The sequence below is a fragment of the Neopsephotus bourkii genome, unplaced genomic scaffold, assembly GCF_033783945.1.
Source record: "Neopsephotus bourkii isolate Nb327-2 ecotype Australia unplaced genomic scaffold, CSIRO-AGI_Nbou_v1 NB_845, whole genome shotgun sequence".
Lineage (NCBI taxonomy): Eukaryota > Metazoa > Chordata > Aves > Psittaciformes > Psittacidae > Neopsephotus > Neopsephotus bourkii.
The window spans coordinates 2,246,345-2,257,879 of record NW_026901341.1 but is presented as its reverse complement, the minus strand read 5'-3'; the positions used below and the strand labels follow the sequence as shown (position 1 = coordinate 2,257,879).

Below are 11,535 nucleotides of genomic sequence, written 5' to 3'. Positions count from 1 at the left end.
CAAGGCAGTAAGCTGTGGAATGCTAAATCTAATGAATTTCTGGTTTGTTTTCTTTTTGCATTCAGTGTTTTAAATATGATGGTGATGAGGAAATGCTCTATTTCATTAATTTCTGTTTTATTTTATTTTTACATTCAGCAACTTTAAATACAATGGTGATGGGGAAATATAAATTGCAGTAAAAAAGATTTTGCTCTTAAAACTGTACATGCCAAGGTAGGTCTGGAACAGATGCTTATGGCTGAATTAATAATCTCTGACAGTAGAGGTTTTGAACATGAATTTTGACAGACCCTTCACTATGACAATACTAGTGGGAGTCACAATAATATTATCTCCTGCTGAACATTGCTAGTATGTGAGCACTATTGTGCCAAAGGTTAATATGCCACTTTTATTTCCTTCTCTCTACAGCTATAATTTAAACGAGTTGCACACATAAGCGATGTTATATGCATAGGGTTTTGCATTAAGTTTGCTATGTCAGATTTGTTTATAAAAATCATATTTTGAACCACTTGCCCAGGGGCTCTGTTCTGGGGAGCTGCAAGCTGATTTCTTTTAAAGAAGCAGCTTTCATATTCCATGATCTTTCAGTAGAGATTTTGGAGCTCTGAACAGGGACCTTGGTTTTAAAATTAGCACTTGCCGCATTTACGCTTAGGTTTAATTACTTAGCAACAGAGAGTTTAATCCAGTTTTACATGTGTGCCACATGACCCCTTCCATACCTCACTGGAATTGGAAGGGCCCCCTGCCTCTCTTGGGAAAAATTGCTTCCCAGCATTTTGGAGACCTTTTACAATGTTTTTGTTCCTATGCTGCAATGTTAACATTGCCCATAAACCTAATAGTCACACAGTAGTTAATAAGGGGCAGAAAGTTTTACAGTCTTTTCCGCAGTTGTTAAAATCCTGCTACTGTAATTTAGTCCTACCCACACAAAACCTATCAGTTGTGAAAAACAAGATACGCTATATTGGTGTATTCTTGGTAGCCAATGGCAGAGAGGACCTCTCCTGAGCATCTAGCTGAACGTAATGAACTTGGGGATTATTTAAATTGCTTGGCTTGTAATATAAACACTCCAGGGCTTGCCAGCAGTGTACCTTCAGGATTTGTGGCTTTTCTAAAAAAATCATTTTGGTTTGGGGTTTTTTTTTTTGTTGGTTTTTTTTTTTTAGAATCCAATGCAATTAGTGGCATGATGGCAAAGGATGATTTATCAAATTGCCTTTCAGTTACAGGAAATAAAATCCATTAATGATGTTGCAAGCATATTTATTTAGGTTCAGCAGGAATCATTTTCTAGCTGTCTTTCTGTGTTATCTAAACCAAGAATATTCCCAGGATACCAGTTGAGTTGTCCTTTGTGCCTTTGTAGACCTTCAGGTAATTTTGACCTTTTCCTGCTAGGGGAGATGCTGGTATTCATGAATGCACCAGTGGAAATCATAGAATCATAATAAGGTACTCCTCAAAGTTAGTAAGCTTTCCTGAACCAAACCTGAAATGAAATGGGTCTGGATGTAATTAGGGGTTGACTACTGGTACCTGTTGGATACATGCAATGCCTTTACCACATCAACAGGGAGCAGGCAAGGCTGAAGTTGGGACAGAGTGGTCACTAGGAGTGGCAGACAAGAAGACCTCTGAAAAGGAAGAGTTCACAAACTTCTCTGAAAAGAATTTTCCATGAATCAGCCTCTGCTAATGGCTAAACAGATATATTTGAAAAATAAAATCAAATGGTAGGCATCTTTAATACATAATATTTTTCTCAGAAAGTCATAAGGTACCTATTCTAGTACACAAAACTAGTATAGAGATTATTACACAGTAGTGAAGAGTGATAGGGGAGAAGAATAAGCAAAAACTTATTTATTTCAAAATTGGAATACTGTGGAGACCATGAGCTCTTAAGTGCAATGATACTGTGTGCTGTGTGAAAGGGCAGAGTTCAGATTACTTGGCTGCCAGAACTGTACTTCAGTGCTTGAGATGTGATTTCCTTTAGATTTCATTTTCCACCTGTATTGCTGGGATTGCAATAGTATGTCCTGAGCTTTGTATGACTTGCCTAAAATGCATTTTTGCATAGATTAATGGTTTGCATGTTACTAGTTAGATTTTAATATTGTTATCCTCCCCATCCCTGAGAAGATGGTTATGAGCTATTTTGGATGAGCTTGGCACTACCAACATGTTGGGGTTTGCATCCTCTGAAAATTGGGTGTAGTCAATGGAATAGAGATCTGTGGGTTTGGTATTGGATTTCATGGAATCTTTGAATGCAGTTCAATAATGATGGAAGTGAAAGATGTGTTGTGTTTGTGGTGGGCAGAGGCTTCAACAATAAGTGTCTATGAACAGAGCTGGAGCTCTACATTTACACCTCTGTGCACTGTGCCGAAGCGTTACCCAAGTACAGCACAATTACACTGCCACTGTGCTATAATAGAAGTCTAAAAAGGAAATGGTACTATTCACTCAGTAATTTCTGACCTGTTGCATGATTACACTACTGGATTCATTTTGTAGCACATATATGGGAGTACCCTAGTAATTATCTATCTAAAAATACAGCACTGCCATTTCTGGGTTGGTTTTGAAGAGTGGTTGCATAAAATTTCATCAAGATGCTCAGTACAGTGTGCTGCACTCTTCTTGGCCTGAATTGTTACTGGGAAAATTAACCCAGCACTGCGATGGGTGCAACATCTTCCAGCTCTCAGTGCACTTGTATGTGATTCTGAAATTCCCTGAATTCTGAAATTCATTTGAAATTCCCATAACCAGTGGGCCTGATGCTGATGGAGTGGGAAGGGGTAGGAAGTAAAAGCAGGTCCCTGTGTCTGCTACTTTCCTCACAGCCTGGCTTCCTAGCTTCTCAGGGCTCTGCACACCTGGTCTGATGCCAAATATTTTCTGCTTAACCACAGGGGATTTCTTGAACAAGCTGTGGGGAGAGCAGAGTGGGAACTTCTTCTCTGAGGTGCCTCTGTACACTCTACTACTGTATACAACCCTTCAGTATAGGCTTGCCTCAAAGGTATAGTCTGCTGCTGTCTGACAGGCTGCTTGTATCAAGAAGTCAAGCATTGCGCTGGAAAACAGACTTGTCTTCGTGTGGTAAGTTTGTTCTCCTAAACCTTGATCCCCAAACCACTGAAATCAACAGTGTTTTGAAGTCAATTTCCAGTGATTTCCATGGTCTGGAGATCAGGTTTCACTGCTTTTGCAACCCTGGATCTCAACAATTCCTGACTGCCTCACTCTGGCTCTTTTTTTCTCTAGTGTGGGGAAAAAAAAAAGATGCTATTTAACATGATGAGATCTAAATAACTGGGCGCTGTGCATGGAAAGTACAGCTCTATTGTTAGCCCCGTTTCACAGACAAGGAAGCTGTATCTGAAATGATACATCCAAACTGCTGCAAAGCAGAGAATAGAATCCAAGTTTCATTCTGTAGATATCCTGGTACAACGAAATTTTTCAGCCTCATTGTCCTTTGCAAATATTTCCAAATATCTTGCCTTATCCTTAGTCTCTTACAAATACAACCCTGAACTGGAGATGCTTCATGTGCACTTTCATACTACATTACTTTCATTTTCTCTTCTTTATTAGTTGTAGTCATTAACACTTTGTGAATAAATCAATTATGGGTAAAGGTATACTAACAGGTAATGGAGCCTTTTTATTGTCGTGATGATTGAGGCAGAATACTACAGAGAAAATGCACTGGTATTTTCAAGCAGAAGTGGAGTATTTTTTTCCAAAACTGAACTCATAAGCCTCAACATTCATAACTTTGACTGAGAATTAGGCTCCTGAAAAAGAGTCTGAGACCCTTCTCAGATTTTCCATTACTAAGGAATCATCCTTACTTCAGCAGCCACTCAGGGAAAGCAGCTGGAGAGCTACATTGTATGTGACACTTTGGAAGTGTAGTTTTTCAGTGTTTATCAACCACTGTATTTTCAGCTTGAAGGTACCAATGTTTCTGTGTCACACAATAAATTACAGAATGTTTACACGCAATTAGGTATGTGCCTACGGAGGAGAAGACACTGGGAAACAGGATTTTCCAGAGGCAGTAGCTAGTTTAGAAGCCCAGAGCCACTGCAGCAGCTATTGTCAGGGAGGACTGAGTGGCAGTTCTAATTACCAGTGTCTACACAGGTTTCTCATAGGAAGATACAAGCTGTCACGATCCCTTGCCAATCACATGAGAACTGACCTAGGGAGAGCATCAACTGAAGGTGAGTGTACATGTCCAATAAATTCAGTCCCCACTGCATTAGCTTATTTTTAGGATTGTCCTGAGAAGACATTCAGCCTGTATCGTAAAACCTTCAACTGAGCAGAAAATGTACAGAATGATGATGACTTTAAATTTGAGATCATGCCCTCTGGGGCATGAATTCATAGTACTTGGGGTATGATCTGATAATGTACTGAATGCTGAAGGAGCATAGAATTTGTAGATGAGTTCATAAAGACAGAGCATTTATGCAGTGTCAGTGCTCTCCTGATCAAAGGAAGCTAAAGAAATTATATTCTTAATTTTACTGTAAATGTTTTTCTTAATTTGCAATAAAACCATGCTTTCGATGAAAGATATTTCTCAGAAATAGGATAGTTAAAGTTAGCGCATAAATTTATGCATGCGACTGATAACGCCACTTTCTGATTTTTCAGCTTCTTCCATTGAATGTATTAGAGACTTGTTCTTGAACATAGTTTAGACAATACATGTGTCACAAGCAATGATGAATCAAAGAAAGAAAGCATCCAGAAAGGGAAGCTAACTAGACAGGTAGGCCCTCATCAGCATCACATTCTGTCCCGTAGCTACAATAACAATAATTGAGTCAGACACATGGATTTTAAGTGCCTCTTAAAGAGGAAAGTTAGGGAGAGACACTGTGGAAAGAAAATTATATACTGAAACGTGGCATCTCAGTTTTGCAGCTGCCAACCTCGTTCTGTCACCAGCCACAGCCATTGCCTTTTCTTCTAAACTTAGCAGGGGATGGGTGAAACTAAAGAGAAGCAGTGCAGGCACTTCAGCTGATAAGGAGGTGTGGGTCCAAGTCCCTCTGTGCAATCAAAGCAAACCTTTAATTAGTTTTAACTCTTGAGAGAGGTATTTTATTTGCATGGACAAAAGATGACACCAAGGAGATGTGTGTCTGCCTCATGTGGGTGGCTGCACTCCTGGGATGCTCCTTGACAGCCCTTCATGCACCGGTTAGGGTTTTTTCCTAGTTTTGCCAGTTTGACACTTGTGTTTTGTCCATCTTGGCCAGCAGGCTTCCTCACTGTCAAATTTCCCAACGATGGAAGGAAAATATTTGTCAAAAAGAGGAGAAAATCTAGTCACTGGTTCTGCTGCTAATTAAATATGGTCTTTCAGCATGTGGTCCCCAACCCCAAGTCAAACCTGGTGGATTTCAGCTCTGAAGTGGTGAAAAGTACAAGCTTATTATAGCAGAACTTGATGTCACTGGTACCAGTTTTCAGTCTTGTAATACTCTCGCTGAATTTGTGTGGGTTTTTTTTTTTAAGTGTCAGCTTTGGACAGCATGAGACTGAGTATGAATATTAACTTCCCCCTTCTTTTTTCCTGCCCTTGGGGTTGCAGAAGGAAATGTGAAGACATGACCCGACATTCAAAACAAAACGCAAAGACCGAAACAAGCCATCCACCATTTGTGATTTTATTTTTCAGTGTTTGTTGGGGGTTTTTTTAAATGCAGTCTTATACTTAAAAGCCAGTTCTCTGCTTTTTGATCTGCTGCCTTGGGATTTTTGAGTGCTTTGTCTTTCCATGTGACAGTTACCTGTCAGTTACCCAAATGATTTGGAGAGGTGAACAAAATGCAGATGTAGACAATGGAAGACAGGTATATCCCCCCCAGTTGCATATTCTGAAGTAACCTGGACCTTGGCATAAGAGCATCAAAAGTGTTTATGGTGCAAAGGACTGCTGATGTAGCACCTGGGGTCTCTGTGTAAGATCACCAAACCCACTGTGGTTTTGACCTGTAAGTAGTAGTCCAGGTACAGAGTTACCTGCTGAATGTTTTTCACCTTGGAGGGATGCAGTTCTTTCCTTCCAACACAGAAGCTGAGAGTGATTCAACATGAGGTGTGGATAATCAGGAGAGAAGTAGGAATATAACCTAGCTGACAATATAGGTACGACCTGTACTTATGTTACGGGTGAGCTTCACCTGAGGGATAAAATATTCCCTGCACCTAGCAGGATGCTTGTTGATGCTGGACTATTGAATGAGCCACTGACTGCAAATGGAGGAAGATCCTAAGGAAACAGGGAAAATGTGGATGTTTGTGTCATATACAGAAAATTTGGCCTGTCCTGCATGCCAGATGATATCCTTCCATCTGGTGAAGCTGAAGATGCTGAGAACAAGGATAGAAGGAAGGGGACCATACCTCAGTTAGATCTAGGCACAATATGTAGTTGAATGAAATAAAATATTTCTTGAAAAATGATTGATGAAGACTAGAGCTCGTAACTCCTAGGGTAGTTTTGTCACTTTTATCTTCAGGGTGGAGATCACTACATGCCAGGCTGCATTCCTTCATAGCATCTGAATCATTCTTATTGTCTCCACAAAATGAAAATGAGAAACAGACTGGCAGGAAAGTTAAAATTTTCAAGGTGGAAAGAGCAGGGAATAGCCTGATCATTTATTATTTTTTTATTTTTTGTTTAGATTAAAAGTTCTTGTTGCATTTTTGCAGACACTGATACACTGGATTTTATGATTCCTCTATTTCAAACAAGACTAGAGTTTCCTGTATTTTGAAGAGAAATAAGAGCACCTGAAAAAAAGGGCTTACTCCAGTGCTGTCTATATGCAGCCTGGCTTTCTCTGAGCTTCACAGGGAAGAAATATTTCCAAGGCACCAGTGGTTGCCATATCCTGTATGCAAAAAGATTCCATAAATGTCTGAAAACAGATGGAATGCAACTTTGGAGGAATAAATGGATTTTTAATTTTCTGAACATTTTGGATTCCATCTGGTTGAAGTAACTAAGTGACCTAGTAGAATACTTTACCTTTCTTGTATAATAGATGGAAACACAGCTTGCACTGCTATTGACTGACACATTCCGCATTAATACACAGGTTTTACTTGCTTATACATTTGCTTATTTTAGCCCTTTTGACTGCACGAGAAGGAATACCTGATGCACCTCTTCCTGCATATCAGATCTAAATATTGGCCCTCTCTCAATTCATGATTTAGCCTTGCAGCTAGTAAGGAGGAACTCTAAACCACCTGCCTTAGCTCACCTAACAGTGGGAGATACTGTACCTTAGATTAAAGCACCTTAGACGTACATTAGATAACAAATCTTAGACTCATCTCCTTAAAATACTCTTAATTTTCTGTCTTGTTTAAAGGCAAAGAATATAAAGGAATAGAGACTGTGTACAGGTACCAGTAAAGTGGATTATTTCTGTTTATTGCCCTTTTTGTTACTGCCATTTAGAGTGCTGTTAAGCAAATAAGAGTAAATACATGTGTGTTCTTAGCAGGAAATGAGCTTTTCTCTATGAATAGGGAATACAGGCAACTTGAACTCACAAGAAAGGAGTCATAAAATATATTATTCAGTATAAAAAATGGAAGACTTCAGTTTATGGAAAAGACACTGGGTTTGTGTCTGCTTCAGTGAAAGCTAAAATACAAATCTGTTCACTCTCCTTGAAAGAAAAGGTGGGTCTTTTAAATCATTCATATTAAACCTGTATCTTACGAGTTGCACTATTTGTGAAGCTGATGTTAACGATTGCCATTCCGAAAGTTCTACTGAGAATAACTATTTCCATGTTGATAAGTTGATAAACACTAGTTAGTAGGATATTGACAATGTGTTTGGTATTAATTTTCATACTTTTTGGCACTTTGAACATTTCTTGGGGTTTTTGCCATGAATATGGATGAAACATTCAAAAAAAATGGGTAATAACCGCACTTTTTATTTTTTAAGGGACAGTAGTGAGACTATTTTCCACTTCTGGAAGCAAGTATATTTGTTTCATTAAAAAAAAAAAATGCATTTTATGATCACAAGTTTCAGTCTAGCACAAAGCCTGGAGTCGTAAGATTTCACTTTTGCCTGACACATGCTATGAAAAAAGTGTGTTTGCTCAGTCCTTAATAGGACAAAATACAGCATTTCCACTACACATAATTTTTCTATAAATCTCTGGTCACTGTAACCCCGTAATTCAAAGTAGGCTTGTTTCTTTTGCCTGAAATTTGTGATTATGAACTTCTGACAGCTGGCAGGAACACACACTGATGCTGCCAGCAAAACTCTGGACACTGTGCAGTCATGTTTTGAGCATTTTGAGTGTCTTTTGCTGGGATCCTGTAATAAGCTTGCCTTATATGGCATCAAGACAATTGAATTCTCTTTTGCATTATACGCTTATGTAATTGCGTTACTGTCTCTGAAGCCTTTTTGCCCTCGTAAATGATTAAAACCGTTGTTACTCAAATTTGGACTTCAGAGACATATTAAACCTCCTTATACAGAATGCAAATGGCTGAAAGACTGGCTGCAAGCATGGAGGATTTGCTGGTTTGTGTTTTTCTGAGAGTACAGAGTTTTGTTGAGAGAAGTCTGTATCCTACTAATAGTACTGATCACATTTCTCTCATTTGTATAATTGAGAAGATTACCAACATAATGAAAACAGCTCCATTTAAATAAGTTCTCTACCCGCAGTTAATAAAATAGTATCTACCCTCCGAGACCTGGAATTTCTCTGAAAACAGTTTTAGTTAAACAAAGCGTTTTGTGTACCAACAGCAAATGTGATATTTATTTTTTCATTATTCATGAAACAACTTTAATGTCACTGCTGATTTTCCTGGTAGGATGTTCAGCTCCAGCATACCAGAGCTCATGCTGAGTTGTAGCTGAAGTTGTCATTCACAATAAACATGAGCTGCTGTGACAATACGATGGCAGAAGGTGAAGAATCTCTTTTCTTGTGCAAGGGCGTGAATGTGTCTCTCTCTGTGTGTGAGTGGGAGAGAAAGAGAGAGATTTGATTGTGTTTACAAGATTCATTCGCAGCACAGTAGGCAGTAGTCACATTGTAATATCCACCTTAACACAGATAATTTGATTTTTCAACATGGTTATCATGCATTTCGACATAAAGATACATGAAAATATATGCTTTAGCAGTGCATTTTAAACAAGGTTGCACACTTTAAGTCGGAATATATTAGAGGTGAGCATCGATTTTTGCAATTGCTGGAGTCCTGGAAAGTGTCATTCAGTGTTCAGCATGTGTTACAAAATTACTAAGAGGAAAGCAAATTCTAACAGTAAGTCTGAGGGACTACTACCATTTCTAGGCTGAACTCAACAGGATGGGCTTCACCAAATTTGACATCTAAAGCTGCACAAATTCTTCCCATTTGAGAGCCTTGGGTACTGATGGAATTTCTTTTCTGAGTTCCAGGTTGTCTCCTGACTGGAAAATGAAGAGTCAAAGAGACCCGTGGCCTTTCTGCCCTTTACACTGAAAAGAAAATGAACTGCCTTGTCATAGGCTGAATGTTGTCTTGGGTCACCATCAAGATCCTGACCTGCCTAACTGATGTGACACAAGGAAAGAGGTATGTTGATGCTCATCAAGAGCAGAGCCTCATTACTACATCCTGAAGCAGCCTGAGAGATAAGGGGATCTATCAGCAATTTAATTACAGTCGTAACACACCTAGCCTTCATGCAAGACAGAAAGGAATCTGCTGTTTGCACTGTGAGATTTCAAGCTCAACTTAAATCTAAAGAGCATGGACGTGGTTGGGCATGATTTTATGAATCACCTACAGCAACAAACAAAAGCAGGCATAATTCTCCTGAAGTCAGTAGAGTTGAGCATGTTTATATGAATGAGTCATTTGGCCCAAACTCATTTGGAGTCTTTGCAGTATCACACCTCTGAATCTTCAGAGGTTTTCATAGAGACATTAATATCGAGGTTGTACAGTACCCAAGGTAATTATCCATTATTGCTTGAGCCTGGCCCTGGAGTTATTCATGATATGTTGCCTTATTAGTATAATATAATGGGAAAAAAACCCCAAACCTAACGAAACAGAAACAAACTAGAAACTAGAAAAATAAGTGTGCTAAGAGGAGAAGAGTGTGAAGAAAATAAACACAGCAGGGTGAGGTCCTCTGATGGTGTAAATCAGCCTCACCTTCTGTGAGACTCTGCCACTTTACACCCTGTGATGCTCTGGCCCATGGTTATTAGGAAAGTATGTTGTTGATATGCTCTATAATGGCTTCCATTACCAGCCCATGCTAAAAGAAGCAGCTGGTGAAAGTTATGTTTATGTTCCACAGATGGATCAGAAACGGCAGGCACATAGCTCTGTGTCTGGTAAACAGGTGTTTGACTTTATATTTGCTAGCTAGCCAGAAGAAGTCGTATTCTTGATTAGGGGTATGGGCAGAGATCAATTTAGTTGTTGAAAAGGAACAAACAATTCTTTTTGGTTGCATTTTATCCTTTTTTTAAATAGCAAGTAATGTCTTGAAACACATCCCTTTTATCAGCATAGTCTAAGTGACTGGGAAGAAAAATGAGCAGAGGGGCAAATATCCCCAAACTGATGGAGATATTCAGATGATACTGTCTCACCTCCTTCCTTTCTTGATAATTTTCAATGAAGAAGAAAGCACTTAGGCTTCAGAGAAAGGTACCTCTAATGGAGTCAAAACTTCCCATGCTGAAGGAGCAACTTCAACAGTTGCTACAGTGTAGAATCGGGCTAGTTGAAATGACAGCAGAATTTAGCTATGCCTTTGCTGGAAGATAGAAATATAATCATAGAATCACAGAACAGTTAGGGTTGGAAAGGACCTTAAGGTCATCTAGTTCCAACCCCCCTGCCATGGGCTGGGACACCTCACACTAAACCATCTCACCCAAGGCTTTGTCCAACCTGGCTTTGAACACCACCAGGGATGGAGCATTCACAACCTCCCTGGACAACCCATTCCAGTGCCTCACCACCCTTACAGTAAAGAACTTCCTCATATCCAATCTAAACTTCCCCAGTTTAAGTTTTAACCCATTACCCCTTGTCCTATCACTACAGTCCCTAATGAAGAGACCCTCCCCAGCATCCCTGTAGCATCCCTTCAGATACTGGAAGGTTGCTATGAGGTCTCCATGTAGCCTTCTCCAGGCTGAACATCCCCAACTTTCTCAGCCTGTCTTCATACAGGAGGTGCTCCAGTCCCCTGATCACCCTCATGGCCCTCCTCTGGACTTGTTCCAACAGTTCCATGTCATTTTTACGTTGAGGACACCAGAACTGCACACAGTACACCAAGTGAGGTCTCATGAGAGCAGAGGGGCAGGATCACCTCCTTTGACCTGCTGATCACACTCCTTTTGATGCACCCCAGGATACGATTGGCTTTCTGGGCTGTGAGCTCACACTGAAGCAGGC

General features: G+C 39.7%; 1 long non-coding RNA gene across 1 annotated transcript in view; it reads left to right on the top strand.

Annotated features, from left to right (window-relative positions):
- The first annotated feature begins 3,637 nt into the window (after positions 1–3,637).
- Positions 3,638–11,535, top strand: part of LOC133213768 (uncharacterized) — a 93,179-nt gene continuing 85,281 nt past the window's right edge. Inside the window, exons 1-3 of the long non-coding RNA XR_009725885.1 lie at positions 3,638–4,265; positions 7,581–7,761; positions 9,528–9,684. This is a non-coding gene — a long non-coding RNA (uncharacterized LOC133213768). The remainder of the gene's footprint in view (positions 4,266–7,580; positions 7,762–9,527; positions 9,685–11,535) is intronic.